The 17088-nt window shown below is 40.2% G+C and overlaps 1 protein-coding gene across 2 annotated transcripts in view; it reads right to left on the bottom strand.

The window, feature by feature from the left end:
- Positions 1-15852, bottom strand: part of peli1b (pellino E3 ubiquitin protein ligase 1b) — a 108745-nt gene extending 92893 nt beyond the window's left edge. Inside the window, exon 1 of one of the 2 annotated variants that reach the window (XM_034185528.1) lies at positions 15545-15852. The gene's annotated coding sequence lies outside the window, so the exon portion shown is untranslated. Of the gene's footprint in view, positions 1-3345; positions 3478-15544 lie in introns of those variants that run through there. The other variant, XM_034185529.1, reaches the window with a different exon arrangement.
- Between the last annotated feature and the right edge of the window lie 1236 nt (positions 15853-17088).

Below are 17088 nucleotides of genomic sequence, written 5' to 3'. Positions count from 1 at the left end.
CAACTTCCTGGTGATGTGGCACATAGAAGGATTTTCTTAAAAAGAATATGTGAAATTTCCGCTACAGTTTACCAGAATGTATATGAGAGACGCAAGCCTAGACCTGATCTGTTTTGTTGTATGAAAGTCCTTCTCTGCTCCAATTCACTATGAGGCTGTGAGCGGTGGTGCAACAGACAAAAGTTGCACATATAAAATACAGGGGTACCAACAATTTTGTCCATGTCTGTATGAAGCCAGATTGTCATAATCATCTACTTTCACTTCTGTGTTCCAAGTTTAGCACAGAAGGACAAAATACGAAGACCAGAAAAAAAATTAACTGTGCGCTAGAAATAAAGTTGTTTTTTTGTTGTTGTTGTTTTGTCTGTCCCAAGCAGGGAAAATGTAAGAAATGTCAGATGTCATTTTCTCATGTCTACACCATAGATTTTGAAACTTAACAACATAACAAAAGGCAAACAATACCCACACACCCATTAATGAATACGTGAGCTCCACTCCCTCCATCCCAACATATTTTGCCCTCCAGATGTCTTTTCCTTTGCTGATCACGCAATATAAGGTGCTGTTTGATTAGCTGAAACTTTTGTAAAACCAAACAGCATCCATAATGACTTGTTGCAGCTACACGAAGCTTAAGCTGTGCATCTGATACACACCATGTGCAAGCTGTAACCTGGTAACATACGTGCAAAATGAAAATAAAGACAATTTTCAGCCTATACACACAGTGCATCTGGAATGTAACAGGCTTAAAATCATATTTATGTCATAGCAACACAGCCACCACATGCTGCTGAACATGGCTCAGAGAGAGAGACCTTGCAGCTGCATGGTCTACCCTTGTGCTCAGCTCTGCGCAGTTTTGCTGCTTTCCGCAAATCTGTGTCCAATTATCGTACCAAGCCTAGAAAGAATTACCATGAGATACGAGGAGCTGAGGAGGACAGAGTGCACAAGTTCATCTGGTGTTACACTGAGTTGCACTGTGCCTGCTTCTGGCCATCTTGAGCCAAGTGCAGGAGTTCCCAGCTACCTCTGACTTGCCCGCACTTGGCTCTAGTCAGCGTGTATGGGAGGACACTGTACCACTTGCTGCCAGGTGGGATCTACTTGGAGAAACAGGCAGAGGTGTGTAGACTTGTGATTCAACCTGTTACTGTATAAAACAGTGCAGACCTCGACCTGGGCCCGGTTTCATAAAGCAGTTTAATCTTTAAGTCTATTAAACTTTCGTAGTTGACTACGGTTAGTCACCCAACATTATCCGTCTAATCTCCACTTCACATCGACGGCTAAACTTGTAGATTAGCCGTCTTACATTAGTCAACGATTTTCACGGCCATAACGGTCTCGCGAGCACTGTTGCCAAGGAACGCCTCCAATGCGTGACAGTTTTGTTTACTTCTGGTTTGGTCGTTGTCATGAACTATCTATCCTTTGTTTCTTATTAACATTTACAGACACATATGAACTGAGAACGATGTGCTTAGCTCTCAGCCTAGCAGTTATTCTTCTACACTTCCGTCAAGCGTTTATGTGCACGCAACACTGCTCAGCGTAACAGTGACGCCCGATGGCTAATGTGAAAACTGCCACAAACACATCATGAAAGTCGTCTGCTGCAACCATGGCCAACAGCAGAGGAAGCTCTCTTTTCGGAGGAATATGAGCAATGTAGGGAAGGAGGTGATGGTCTAGTGGTTAAACGTTGGGCTTGAGACCAGAGGATCCTCAGTTCAAATCCCAGCCTGACCAGAAAATCACTAAGAGCATTTGGGCAAGGTCCTTAATCCCCTAGTTGCTCCCAGTGTGTAGTGAGTACCTTGTATGGCAGCACCCTCACATCGGGGTGAATGTGAGGCATTATTGTGAAGCACTTTGAGCATCTGATGCAGATGGAAAAGTGCTATATAAATGCAGTCCATATGAGCGACGTAGGGGTGCTCTTGAGTGGTCCATCAAGTGGTGGTAGCTACATGATATGCTATTTTTGAGGTAAGACACTGATGTTTTGTCGACTAAAATAAGATTAGCCTCCTCTGTACTAGGCTAAAAACTTTTGACAGGTAACCTGAAATATTAGTTGACTAAGTGCTTTGTGCAACAACTAACATCAAAAAAATTAGTCAACTAAGTGAGTTTATTTGACTAAACAAGATTAGATTGATTAATGAAACTGGGCCCAGGTGTTAGAGCTCATTAAATAATAACCTCCCTGATTAAGGCCCTTCTCCTCCAGATTGCTCAGTTTAGACAAGCGGCCAGCTCTAGAAAGAGTCCTGGTGGATCCAAACTTCTTCCATTTACGGATGATGGAGGCCACTGTGCTCAGTGAGACCTTCAAAGCAGCAAAAATGCTTCTGTATCCTTTGCCAGATTTGTGCCCTGAGACAATCCTGTCTCAGAGGTCCGGACAATTCCTTTGACTTCATACTTGGTTTGTTCTCTGACATGCACTGTCAACTGTGGGACCTTATATGTAGACAGGTGTGTGACTTTCCAAATCATATCCAATCAACTGAATTTACCCCAGGTGGACTCCAAATAAGCTATAGAAACATCTCAAGGTTGATCACTGGGAACAGGAAGCACCTGAGCTCAATTTTGAAATTCATGGCAAAGGCTGTGAATACTTATGTAGATGTGATTTATTAGTTTTTTTAATAACTTGCAAAAATCTCCAAAAACCTTTTTTCACATTGTCATTATGAGGTGTTGTGTGTAGAATTTTGAGGATAAAAATGAATTTCATCCATTTTGGAATAATGCTGTAACATAACAAAATGTGGAAAAAAGTGAAGTGCTGTGAATACTTCCTGAATGCAGCGTACGATTAATTCAGGGGGTGGGGGGGTTGGGGAGTTGATATTTTCTGAGCTGTCATTATAACTTAATTTCTGCTTGATGTAAATTAGCATCCGTTTACCAACAATGAAGGCACTCTAAGTGAATACCTCTGTCAACAATCCTAGCCAAAAAAAAAAAAAAGACATAAAAAATAAGGAAACTGTTACGAGGATATCATAGCAACTGTTTCCTCCAGGGGAAGAATTATACAATTAAATGGTTGTTTGGTTTATCTGTCCACTCAAGACTGCAGAATTCTTTAAAAAAATAAATTCTTGAATTATGGGATTTAAAACATATGCTAAGTTAAGAAAATCAATACAGTAAAAAATTCTGCAAAAGCAACTCAAGTATTCTCTCCAACCTTCTCTGAAATCTGTCCATTACTCTTGAGCTTATCCTGCACACACTTAGACAAACATACAAAGGTTAAAATAAAACCTCCACCCTGCTCAAGATTAAGGATGCTATTCATGAATTCAGCTGTCTTACCTTTAAAAGAACAAGCTTGCCAAACAGAACCGTGAACTCCCTTACAGCTTTTTGAAGAAGCACAACAGACCCACTGTGTTTCACTTTAGTCCTGCATCGTTTACATTTCTGACTCAAGTACTGTCAGCAGGAAAGAAGCCTATGCGCTCCTTTCAGTGAATGAAAAGCTAAAGGAAAACAGAGATCAAGACAGAGTGAAGGGAGAGCAAGAGCAAAGACAAAGTCTGTGAGACTGTGCCCCAAAGGCATCGAGGTTCATAACACTGGGATCAAATCTGGTGCAGCTTTTGTTTCAGCATCATCTATAAAATATCTTTTCCAAATCCTGCAGAAATACTGCATGAGAAGAGCTAAGACTTTACATGCTGGTTCTGAATGAGAAAGTTCCATCTTGACTTGCAGATACAAAGACACAGGTCAAGAAATAGACTCCAGTTAGCCTGCATCAGCCTAATCAGATTGTGATAATTGGTTCATAAGACATACTGAACCAAATACAAATCTAAGGCATCAACTGTCAATTAGTTTCAAACATTCAAAGAAGTACTCCCTGCACTGGTAACACTGTAGGGCTTGGACCGCAAAAATGCATGAGTGGGTAAGTGAGTGAGTCCATCCCAGATAGATTTTGTAGACAATAACTCAAAAACAATACATGGCATCACCATTTAAAGAGGATGATTTATGTCATAACTTGGTGCTATATAAATACATTTAATTGAATTGAGCATACATACACAGAATTTGTCTATTTGAATTTTATTTTAATTAATTGCATTAGGGCAGCATGGTGGCTTAGTGGATAGCACTGCTGCCTCACAGCAAGAAGGTCATGGGTTTACTTCCCACCTGGGGCTTTTCTGTGTGGAGTTTGCATGTTCTCCCTGTGTTTGCATGGGTTGCCTCCAGATGCTCCGGCTACCTCCCACTTCCAAAGATAGGAGAATTAAATTGAATGTGGGTGTGTGTGCAAGTGTGAATGTGTTTGTTTGTCTATATGTGGTGCTGCGACAGAATGGCATCCTGTCCAGGGTGTACCTCGCCTCATGCCCTGTGACTCCAGCCCCTCATGACCCTTAACTGGATTAAGCAGGGTTTGGTGATTACAGTGGACAAGTAAAAATGTTGTCCCACTTATGGATCAATTATGCTCCCCGTCAAAATCTGCCACTATGGCAATATGTTTTGTCATATTTAATCTTAGCAGGGTATTGTTTTCACTCATGGGAGTGTGGGTATATGTGGGTACAAGCTAACTCAAAAATGGCTACACAGATTTCCTTCAAACTTGGTGGGAATATTACTTGGATAGATATCTAGAAGTGATTAGCTCCGAAGTAGTTTGGTTAAAGGTTAAATTCTAGCTACACATGGTGTATAAAACACTTTTTCTATATCTTAGTAATCAAGAAGCCTAGATGGATTATTGAAACCATATATTGATCAGCAATATATTTGTGATTAACTGGTATGAATGACTTCATAGTGAAGTCATATAATGAAGTCACGTAGCCAAAAACACCATTACAGACATGTATATTAACTTGTCCAGTGTATCCATTAGTCCTCTGATGCCTTTCATTTGGACAGTCTGAGTATTTTAAACATGATAAGAATGCAAAGAAAAGGAGAGAGAGAGAAAAAAATCTCTTAAAATCTTTCTAATCATGACCAATAGGATCTCTTAGTACTATCCACATGTTGCTCAGGTGTAAAATTAACCTTTTATTTAACCAGGTTAGTACCATTGAGATTGAGGTCTCTTTTACAAGGGAGACCTGGACAATTTTAAAGTTTGCAATTTTGGGAGGAAGCCGGAGCATCTGGAGGCAACCCACGCAAACACGGGGAGAACATGCAAACTCACAGAAAGGCTCCAGGTGGAAATCAATCCCATGACCTTCTTGCTGTGAGGCATCAGTGCTCACCACTAAGCCACCATGCTGCCAAAGTCATTCCATTAAGAATGCTCTTCCTTGAAGCTGAAAATTTGCCTTGCTGCGTTTTATTGTTTGAACTGGTGTAGTCATGTAATGTCTCATGTCACAATACAGCACAGACTCGTTAGTAAAAGTGTGGAAAATTGACTGATGATGAATCTGACAGCAGGGAGCATATGAAATAACTGCACTGAACACAGGCAGCTTCAAGCAGCATGATGGAAAAATTATGTTGGTTTAATGCCACCCGCCCCCATCCTCCCCTACCACACAGAAATGGGGCCATAAACGTGCCCACTCTCTGACCCACTTTCCACGACAGACGTAATATCCCTCCACAAACTTCAGCTGGTTTACCGGCCTAACAGAAAGTCAAATGGGCAGTGAGGAAGGTGTCGCACACAGGTGGTGAGGGACAGCTGCTCTCAGCCCAACTCACACCCACAGATCCTAACCCAACAGATGCCAACCTAGAACAAACTGAAAGTCTTTCCTACTTATAAAAACACATAGCTGCAGAGATTATAAAGTTTAAAAACAGTAAAAACACACAGCTGTTTGGCATATTGTTGGGTGGAATCCAAGCAACACCAGGATGTTAATCTACAGCTGGTGGCAACAGAGTCTCTTTCCTGTGGATAATTTTGAAGAAAAGTAGGTTTCACAGTTCTGACTCACTTCATGCCAACACGTCTGTAAAACAAACATCAGATGCAGGAAACCTTGCAGCTATCAGGTATAAATTTTTTATTATGTCTTCACCGATATGTTTCTTCAAATATATGGCTCGGACACATAAATTAGTTATACATTCTCTTGGATTAAACCATTTATGCACTCAGATGACTTCACTTATTCCCAAAATCTATTCATTTAAAGAATAAGTGAAGTCATGCAGTGATATGCAGTAAATGCAGTCATCAAAGTACAGAAATAGAATTATTAGTATTTAGTTATCGGAGAATTCTTGGACAGCATGGTGAAAAAGTGATTAACACACTCGCTTGCAAAAAACAGAATGTTCCAGGTTCAACACCACCTGTGTCCATTCTTCATATTCTGATTTGTTTACTAGTTCCTTTACTCCTCTCTGACAATAAACAGAACATATTTGGCTTGTGGACAAAACAACACATCTGAGAGCATGACCTCGGGCTTTGGGAGGCACTGATCAATATTTTTATGGACCAATAAACTCGTTGATAAATAGTCAACAGATTAATCAACAACAAAAATTTATGTTCGTTGCAGCACTTGTTTTTGGTATTATATATATATATATATATATGGCTCACAATATGCTAAACCGTTATATTACACCTGAGGTACTTCATGAATGTGTTTATTAAATATGGATTGTTGAATAGAAATGTTTGTTAATGTTAACACTAATGTAAGTAATGTATATATAGTATGCATAATTTGAGTGTATTTCATTGCTCATAAAATAAAGAAAAATTGAAAAGAAGTTTGGAAAATCCACTTTTTTTCATCACATATTATAACACGATTGGACCTCACTCTTTCAACCAGGTCATATTTTTTTCAAACCAAACTCAAGGCAATTGCATTGTGCGTTAGTCAATAGAAAACCCATGAAACGAAAAATTAAAAGTAAATAAAAGGCCCTTGAGGCAGATATAGATGGTTAAAAGTCGCATAAACTATAGCTAACATTTACACTTAGATGGGCATTCTACTTTGAAATATGTATTCTCCGATATACATTGTCAATTTGTATAAAAGATACACATATTAACCCCTTAACGCCCATCGTCGCATATATGCTACAATCTCTGACTCAAATATGCAACTTACCAAATTGACCTGTATGCCCGTTGTCGCAAATTTGCAACATACCATCATTATTATTATTATAACATTATAACATAAAGTCATTACCAGAATACCCAATATTACTATCTAGTTTTTGTGCAAAAGTGAAATTAATAATCATAATAACCATCTACTTAAAGGCAAAAACACACACAAAACATTTTTTTTATATACGAGGGCTGTCCGTAAAGTATAGGTCCTTTTTTATTTTTTTCAAAAACTATATGGATTTCATTCATATGTTTTTACGTCAGACATGCTTGCACCCTCGTGCGCATGCGTGAGTTTTTCCATGCCTGTCGGTGACGTCTTTCGCCTGTGAGCACTCCTTGTGGGAGGAGTCGTCCAGCCCCTCGTCGGAATTCCTTTGTCTGAGACGTTGCTGAGAGACTGGCGCTTTGTTTGATCAAAATTTTTTCTAAACCTGTGAGACACATCGAAGTGGACATGGTTCGAAAAATTAAGCTGGTTTTCAGTGAAAATTTTAACAGCTGATGAGAGATTTTGAGGTGATTCTGTCGCTTTAAGGACTTTTCACGGTGCGAGACGTCGCGCTGCGCTCTCAGGCAGCGTCATCAGCCTGTTTCAAGCTTAAAACCTCCACATTTCAGGCTCTATTGATCCAGGACGTCGTGAGAGAACAGAGAAGTTTCAGAAGAAGTCGGTTTCAGCATTTTATCCGGATATTCCACTGTTAAAGGAGATTTTTTTAATGAAAGACGTGCGGACGGGTCGGCACAGGAAAAACACCTCCGTGTTGATAATCATTTGTAAAATCCAGGCGGCTTTTGATGGCTTTCAGTGGAGTGAGTATATGAGAAATTGTTTATCAGCTGGAGATGTTCCAACTTGTCCTCAAGGCTTCCAACAGAGGTGTTTTTCCTGTGGCGGAGCGTCGCGGCGGCTGCGAGCCGACGCTGCAATCCGCCTGCACGTCTTTCATTAAAAAAAATCTCCTTTAACAGTGGAATATCCGGATAAAATGCTGAAACCGACTTCTTCTGAAACTTCTCTGTTCTCTCACGACGTCCTGGATCAATAAAGCCTGAAATGTGGAGGTTTTAAGCTTGAAACAGGCTGATGACGCCGCCTGAGAGCGCTGCGCGACGTCTCGCACCGTGAAAAGTCCTTAAAGCGACAGAATCACCTCAAAATCTCTCATCAGCTGTTAAAATTTTCACTGAAGACCAGCTTAATTTTTCGAACCATGTCCACTTCGATGTGTCTCACAGGTTTAGAAAAAATTTTGATCAAACAAAGCGCCAGTCTCTCAGCAACTTCTCAGACAAAGGAATTCCGACGAGGGGCTGGACGACTCCTCCCACAAGGAGTGCTCACAGGCGAATGACGTCACCGACAGGCGTGGAAAAACTCACGCATGCGCACGAGGGTTCAAGCATGTCTGACGTAAAAACATATGAATGAAATCCATATAGTTTTAGAAAAAAATAAAAAGGACCTATACTTTACGGACAGCCCTCGTACAGCTATATAAATTCGGGCGTTAAGGGGTTAAGAAATTATAACAAGATGAAACCAACCTGAGAATTGTCCGTCAAAAATAACATCCGCAAGGGTTCATACTCTTATTAATTTCACTTTTCAATAATGGAAAAGTGAAATTTTTAAAGTTAACAGTTAATGAGTTATCTTGAGCTTTGTGGTTTATGAAATAAATATATGTGTACTACAATTTCAAACTAGTTTGCAATAAAAATATGTAAGTTGAAAAATTGACCTTTGTGTTACACTTTCATAACAGTTGAGCATATTGTGAGCCATATATATAAAAGTTATTAAAAATATGTTGCAGACTCAAAATTTTTTTGAGCCGAAAGAATGCACAACTTGTTGTCCTTCATACAAGTTCTAACTGGAGTTACTTGGTCCTTCTTCCTACAAGATGAAAGTGGTCAACAATGACAACGCATTTTTGTTCCAAGACAGCAGGAATACTGTATCCAGCTGAAGCTGAGACTGAGAGGACTTGCTGTATCCCCACACAGGGGGGTTACTAAGGATACAGGCGGCACTGAGCCTCCATTAATTCATCAGAGATCCTTCTCTGCTCTCTGTCTGACACCATCAGCTCCAATTTCCTCCCTGAAACTGAGACCCTTAACCACACTGGAGAACTTCACACAGGGCAGCAGGCAAGTAACACATCAAGCACGACGTTTCTCTACTGCACTGTCCCCAAAACACTTCACACTGAAACCTGTCAGCAGATATATGCCTCTGAAGGTCTGCAGTGCAATAAATATAACAAGGAATCCTGGTCCTATCTTAGAACATTTATTTGTTTTATCAGAAAGTGCTGCAAAGAAATTCTCGTGTGCATGTATAAGCCCCAAGCTCCACTTTTATGATTAATGGATTAATAGTACTGTCTAAAAATGCCACAAAATGGAAAAAAAGGACACATACCACAATTTCCCAAAGCACAATGCAACAGCCCTGCATTACACAACAATCTACGCCCATTTCTCAAAGAGAGACGGAGTTATATTTTTATATAAATATGGCTTCCACTCTTGCTGGTGTTGTCAAAAGAGGTCCATATTAAGAAACTTAAATACTTGTGTAGTTTCCTCCTCCACAGTTTATAAGGTAAACAATAACAATATATAGAGACATTAACAATATACAGTGTATTCACGTGACGTCACAAACATAGAAGTGGCCATCTCAGTGTTACGTCACTATCCATTCTGTTTATACATGCATCTACTTTTAGTGTTCAAGTGCTGCCATGGTGAATTATTATCACATCGTCAGCTGCCACAGTCGTCAGACAGAGAACTGACCTGCATTACTATAGATTGCTGAAGATCATCAGGAATCAGCGCGAAGTTTGTGAAAAAACTGAGAATGTGAAAGGTGACTTTCCAGAATATGACCTCTTTAATAATTGTCTTATTGGATCCAAGACCATTTTATTTTTAAATCTGTCCATTGAACATTAAAATGTGGATGACAAACCATGAATCAAACATTTTTAAACCTGTCAGAGCTCCAGGCTGTTAATGAATGATTGTTAAGCTAAACAGAGCCTACAAGTTGCTAAAAGCACAAACTCCCACATTTGACATTTAACAGTAACAGATATTAAAGCAAGTTAATTTTAGTTTGAAAACATTTTAACATGTATCTTACCTGCATGTGTGGCAGAGCAGCAGGAAACATTAATGTGGGAGAACAACAAAGATAATCCATGTGCTGTTGATGTGCTGAAACGTTACTTGTCCACTTGTCCTCCACGATTCGTGACACTTTTTCTGTGACCCAGCCACAAACAAACTGATTAGAGACATCCAAGCTTGAGTAGTTTTTTTTCAAATGTCTCTGACAGGTCCAAGTGAAAATAAAAAAATAATTCACCATGTCTATGTACATAACACCAGGCAGTGAACTCTCACTCTCCGACCAGCAGATGATGGGATTTCACACAATCTTCATCACCAATTAACTTCATCTTCATCTCACTTCACTGAGTCCAGCTCTATATCTCACGGCTGTCTCACACAGTTTAGGGAGAGTCAAATGTATGCTTCCTCTATCTATTGTTTACTTGCCGATGCCGTCAACATGGCCAAAACGACTGGTGCACCAAAAATTCTGACATCAGTGAAAACACTCTATTCACTGCCACCATCTGACAGATGAGGATGGAGGTGATGTAGTCACATCTGTCTGCTTCGATTTTGAAACTGAGGGACCCTAGTCTTTTTGTATTGTTTAAAATCCTTGTGATTTTTCTATGAATGAAAAAGAATTCATAAACCGAAAAAGTTGAAAAAGAAAAACCAAAAAAAAAAAAAAAAAACTGGCAACACCACAAAAAAAAAACACCTTTGATTCCAGTGCATGAACTAAATACATACTCCTGACATTTGATCACATCTAATTTAGCTTATGAAAAGCCACTTCTAAAAGGACTTTGACCTTGAAAATGTTTTCCAAGGTAAAAATTTGTGGAATTGGAAGCTAGTGTTGGCGGACGTTTGTGCTCTGAGTGCAGTGCTATAGTTTGTTTGTGAACAGCCTGTAACCCACATTTTTTCATATATCGTTATGAAATTTTTACAGAGGATTTATATCCTGATAGGAAAGAACTGATTCAGTTTTCAAGGTCATTGGTCAAAGGTCAAAGTCAGAAAAATCTTGGAAAACTGGAAAAATCCCTATCTCCTTTAACACTGAACGAATTTTAAAAAATTAATAACTGTCAAAAAATATCAAATTTCTTACATATTTGAGAGCTTTATGTAGGATGGTTTCTGTTATCGACTGACAGAGTTTGATCCAGATTGGATCCGGATTACAGATTTTGTGGCCATTTAAATTTAACATTTAGCATTATATCTTAATCAAACGTGCCCCAATCACTCTCATATTTGAAAGTGAAGTGCAGACTGGCACTCACTACTGCCTGACAAAGTTTCATCCAGATTTCATCTGGTGTCACAGACCGAACAATCCAACTAAAAATCGGTCCCCCCTGATGACGCGGTTCACAGATTAACATCTCGTTTCTGCTTCAAACTGCACACCCCTCATCATCTATCTCAGCAACAGATAATTGAAGCTTTTGTACAACAATCATTTCCACATAAATTCAGCATTATTTCATCATAAAAGGCAGCAGAAGAAGAAGCATCGGACATTTCAAAGTGTCACGGAATTTCACCTTGTTTCTGCTTAAAACAGATTGTTTCTGCTTAAAACTGACTGTAGAATGATTTGAGAGGTTTTTCCTTTATCATCTGATGGTTAATATTCCCATTAATCCATTTGATTGCTTTGGGTGAAGAGACTCCATCTCAGACGTGCTGCTGTGGTCTGAAATGACGCATGCGCAGATGCAAAAGGCGAACTGATTTTTAGTGGTGGACCATTCGGTCTGCGACACCGGATTGTGGATATTATGCATTTAATATCGAAAAGCCCATTTGGTGTACATTTTGCATTATATCTCAATCAAAAGTGCTTCAATCACTCTCATTTGTGACAATGAGGTGCGAATTGGCACTCTGAATGAATAGACTAAGTTTGATCCGCATTGATCCGTATTGCAGATTTAGGGGATATTTGATTTTAATATTGAAAATCTCTTTTGATCTACATTTTGTTTGCATTATATTTTAGCTGATGAAAAGCCACTTCTAACAGGACTTTGACCTTGAAAAATTTTCCAAGGTAAAAGATTGTGGAATTTGAAACTATATATGTTGGCGGAGGTTTGCTCTCTATGAACGTGGCGCTGTAGTTTCTATTTTACATTATTAGAGGTTCATGGAACTGACCACTGGTTTTCTGGAATGAATTTAAAGCAAATTTTCACAAAGCAGCACCTTGTTCAATTGTGTCGCACTTTTGGAGAAAAAAGTTCACCTACTTCATGTCAGACATGTTTTTTCACCAACAGGTTAAAGTCTTTAAAGATTCTATAATATAATGCATTTTGCTAAACAGCTTGTGGGTTCTGTGGCTTTTTTTTTGCTGTCAATTCCATCTGCAGTGAGTGACAGAGAAAAAACCTCACCGATGTTCACACAGTTTGCATATGAAATGGCTTTCCTCCCTAATGTACACTTTCTGGCCGTGCCATATCATACAGTCCACGATAATACCAGAAAAAATATATATCAATATTTCAAACATTTTTCTGACACTTCCTGTTGTGCATGTGCAGTGGGTCAAATGTCACACATCGGGTTTTAGCTAATCCTCAAGCCCCTAAAATAATTGTAACCACTGTTGGACGCCATATGCCCCGCTTGGCGGAGTACCATGAGGTGTCACTGTATGTATGTGTGACATAACAGGAAGTGGAGCATGATATTCGGTCAGTCCAAGTAGAATAGCACACAGGTACATTGCCCCATTTCATTTCCAAACACGGTCTATTTTACACTAATCCAAATCCCTATTAGGGAAGGTATATGGGCCAACCAGCTATCAGTCGTGTTACTTGCTGTAGCTCATATACCTTACAAGATATATAGATCAGTCCAAATAGTGGCACTACTACAACTTGCCTCAGTAGGGTAGATGTGCTAAACACCATAACCCATAATAACATTTGTGCATTTAGCAGATGCATTAACAGATAGTGAGTGACTTACAGATCCAGACATCAAAAAAATCAACAGCAAGTATGAAAAAAAACCATAGCAAAAGTTTCCAACAGAGCTTAATACTAAGGATATGTAGACACTTTGTTAATATAGTGCATCCAGAAAGTATTTGTAGCACTTCACTTTTTCCACATTTTGTTATGTTACAGCCTTATTCCAAAATTTAGTAAATTTTTTCCCTCAAAATTCTTCTCACAAAACCCCATAATGACAACATCAAATGTTTTTTTTTTTTTTTTTTTTTGCAAATTTATAAAACTAAGAAATCACGTGTACATAAGTATTCGCACCCTTTGCTCAATACTTTGTTGATGCACCTTTGGCAGCAATTACACCTTCAAGTCTTCTTGAATATGTTGCTACAAGCTTGGTGCACCTATCTTTGGGCAGTTTTGCCCAATCCTCTTTGCAGCACCTCTCAAGCTCCATCAGGTTGGATGGGGAGGGTTGGTGCACAGCTATTTTCAGATCTCTGCAGAGATGTTCAATCGGATTCAGGTCTGGGCTTTGGCTGGGCCACTCAAGGACATTCACAGGGTTGTCCTGAAGCCACTGCTTTGATATCCTGGCTGTGTGCTTAGGGTCACTGTACTGCTGAAAGATGGACCGTCACCCCAGTCTGAGGTCAAGAGAGCTCTGGAGCAGGTTTTCAACCAGGATGTGTCTGTACATTGCTGCATTCATTTTCCCATCAATCCTGACTAGTCTCCCAGTTCCTTCAGCTGAAAACCCCTCACAGCATGATGCTGCCACCACCATGCTTCACTGTAGGGATGGTGCCTGGTTTTCTCCAAACATGACACCTGGCATTCACACCAAAGAGTTCAATCTTTGTCTCATCAGACCACAGAATGTTATTTGTCATGGTCTGAGAGTCCTTCAGGTGCCTTTTGGCAAACTTCAGACATCTGCCATGTGTATTTTACTAAGGAGTGGCTTCTGTCTGGCCACTCTACCATACAGGCCTGATTGGTGGATTGCTGCAGAGATGGTTGTCCTTCTGGAAGGTTCTCCTCTCTTCACAGAGGAATGGTGGAGCTCTGACAGAGTGACCATCGGGTTCTTGGTCACCTCCCTAAGTACCTTCTCCCCCAATCACTTAGTTTAGATGGGCAGCCAGCTTTAGGAAGAGTCCAGGTGAATCAGAACGTCTTCCATTTATGGATGATGGAGGCCACGGTGCTCATTGGGACCTTCAAAGTGGCAGAAAGGTTTCTGTACACTTTCCCAGATTTGTGCCTCCAGACAATCCTGTCTCAGAGGTCTACAGACACTTTCTTTGACTTTATGCTTGGTTTGTGTTCTGACATGCACTGTCAACTGTGGGACCTTATATGTAGACAGGTCTGTTACTTTCCAAATCATGTCCAATCAACTGAATTTAACCCAGATGGACTCCAATTAAGCTGTAGAAACATCTCAACTATCATCAGTAAAAACTGAAGACACCTGAGCTGAATTTTGAGCTTGATGGCAAATGCTGACAATACTTTAGTTCATGTAATTTCTTAGTTTTTAATAATTTTGTTAAAAAATCTGAAAGATTGTCATTATGGGATATTGTATGTAGAATTTTGAGAGGAAAAATTAATTTGATCCATTTTGGAATAAGGTTGAAACTTAAAAAAATGTGGAAGAGGTGAAGTGCTGTGAATACTTTCTGGATGCACTGTATATTTTCTGACATGTTATAAACTATATAATGACTCAATACAAATAAAACTGTTAGTTGCAGCTGCAATGTTGCAGCTTGCATGTCTAAAAACATCTAGATAAAAGAAGGGAATGGAGTAAAGGAGAGGAAAAGAAAGAGGGGGAGGAGAGAGGCAGAATGAGATGGCAGATACAGGAGAGGAAAGTCATTAACTGGCAATCAGGCTTTCGTAATGGCATGAGTCCGTGCATTTGCTTAATTCCTTATCAGGCAATGTTCCATTTCCCACTCAGCCCGTGTGACAGGTCACACTGGAACTCATGCAGACCAGGATACCAGCATCTGTGCAGCAGCTTTATCTCTGCACAGCTCCTGATTTCCACTGAGATTAAGTCAGAGAGAAACAGGTGCATATCTGTGTGCATAACGATGAGCACTTTGCAGAAGCAAAGATGTGATGACTTGCGCTTGAGCTGAGGAGAAGGGAACCAACGAGTGTCTGCTTCCAGGACAAAGCAGGTGATGGATGATAAACAATGTACGTGCTTTTAGCGCTGAACCACAGTCTCTGGCCGCTTCTACATCGATATCATAGTTAGAATTTCTACACCTTGTAAATATGTACTCACAGCGATGTAAAAGACGCTGTCCTTTCTCTTTCTCCGGTGTAGTCGCTGCTTGTTAGCTTCTCCCCCACCAGCTGCTGCTTTCTCCCAACTATCTGTGGCTCCAGCCCGCTAGCCAAAAAAAAAACAACAAAAAAAAAACGCTTAAAACCCCCCCCAAAATATTTTGTTTTAATTTCTCCCCGAAACAGAAAAAAACAAAGCCGCACCAAGCCTGTCCGTGTGCTGAGAGTTGTAAATGTGCTGCTGATATAGATAAGAGCCTCTCCGAGTGCGCTCTCCTTTGTTGTGAGCCTCTGACCGTAAACACAGTAGTGTTGTTACGCCTGGTACCGGAGCTTCGAATCGTGTGTCGAATATGCATGTTCTCCGTGTCGAAACAAGTCTCACTTTGCGGAGGTAACGCCATGACGTTCGAAGCTCCTTCGATAGACAAACTATGAGGTAAATAATTGAAATGTTCAGTTTTTTCTCTAAATTTTCCCCCTGTTATTTTTTTTTAATTATTCAGTCAAACTCCACAAATCTTGATGAATCAATCCAAGATATGGAATCAAATTAATGAATTTTTCGTTTAGACTGCAAGATGAGAGCTTTTTTAAATATGTTGATATATTTCTCTCTTTTTTTTATTTTATTATTTATTTTTTTATTTTTTTATTTAGCCGACCCCCACAATATTTGGTGGAAAGATGTTATTCCCAGGCTTTGGTATGCATCCTGTTTAATCTGATTAGTGAACAGATGGATAAACCAATCAGTCCACCCCTATCCATTTGTACAATAACTCAAAAACAACAAATGTTATCCTGTTCTATGTCTCCAAATATAAAAAGGGCACATAAGGGACAAACTGGTGCACTGTCAGTCTACATGGGCTTTGCCCCTGTCCACTGCCCAAACAACGCATGACCCTTTAGTCTTTCCTTGTGGGGCAGTGAGCTCACAGGGAGGTGACACCATGTTGTTTCTTCGAGCTGCGCCCAGCCGAGCCTCATAGTTGTAGACCAGGCCAACATGCTCTCAACTGCGAGCCCCCACCACCAGGCATGACTCCAAAAGGAGGCCCCAGTTTCCCAAATCCAGGTGAGGTGACTTTCCATTTTTATGTCAATGAAGGGTGTTTATTTAATCAGCCTTTGTCTGTCTCCTCAGAGGCACAAGGGAGATCCCTCCAAGAGTTAATGCTTGAGGCAGTACAGCTTCCAGTATCACTGGTGCCCATACACCCCTCCACCATGACAAGCTGTTGATTCAGGGAGGGGTACACTCAGGGACACGGTGAGAAGCTTGAATATCCGGAAGGGACTCGGTGTAGAGCTGCTGCTTTTTCACATCAAATGGGGCCAGCTGAGGTGATACGGGATGGCACACGGTTGTCTCCCTAGGGAGGTTATCCTGGCATGTCCAACTGGGAGGAGGCCCTGGGGAATTCCCAGGACACGCTAGAGGGTTTATATTTCTCAGATGGCTTGGAAATGATTCTGTATCCCTAAGGAAGAGTTAAATGGCTTGGCTGAGGATGGAGAAGTGTGGACTGAGCTCCT

Source organism: Thalassophryne amazonica, chromosome 13 (assembly GCF_902500255.1).
Source record: "Thalassophryne amazonica chromosome 13, fThaAma1.1, whole genome shotgun sequence".
In the NCBI taxonomy this organism is placed as follows: domain Eukaryota; kingdom Metazoa; phylum Chordata; class Actinopteri; order Batrachoidiformes; family Batrachoididae; genus Thalassophryne; species Thalassophryne amazonica.
The sequence above is the reverse complement of the archived record's forward strand: the minus strand, read 5'-3'. Positions and strand labels throughout refer to the sequence as shown.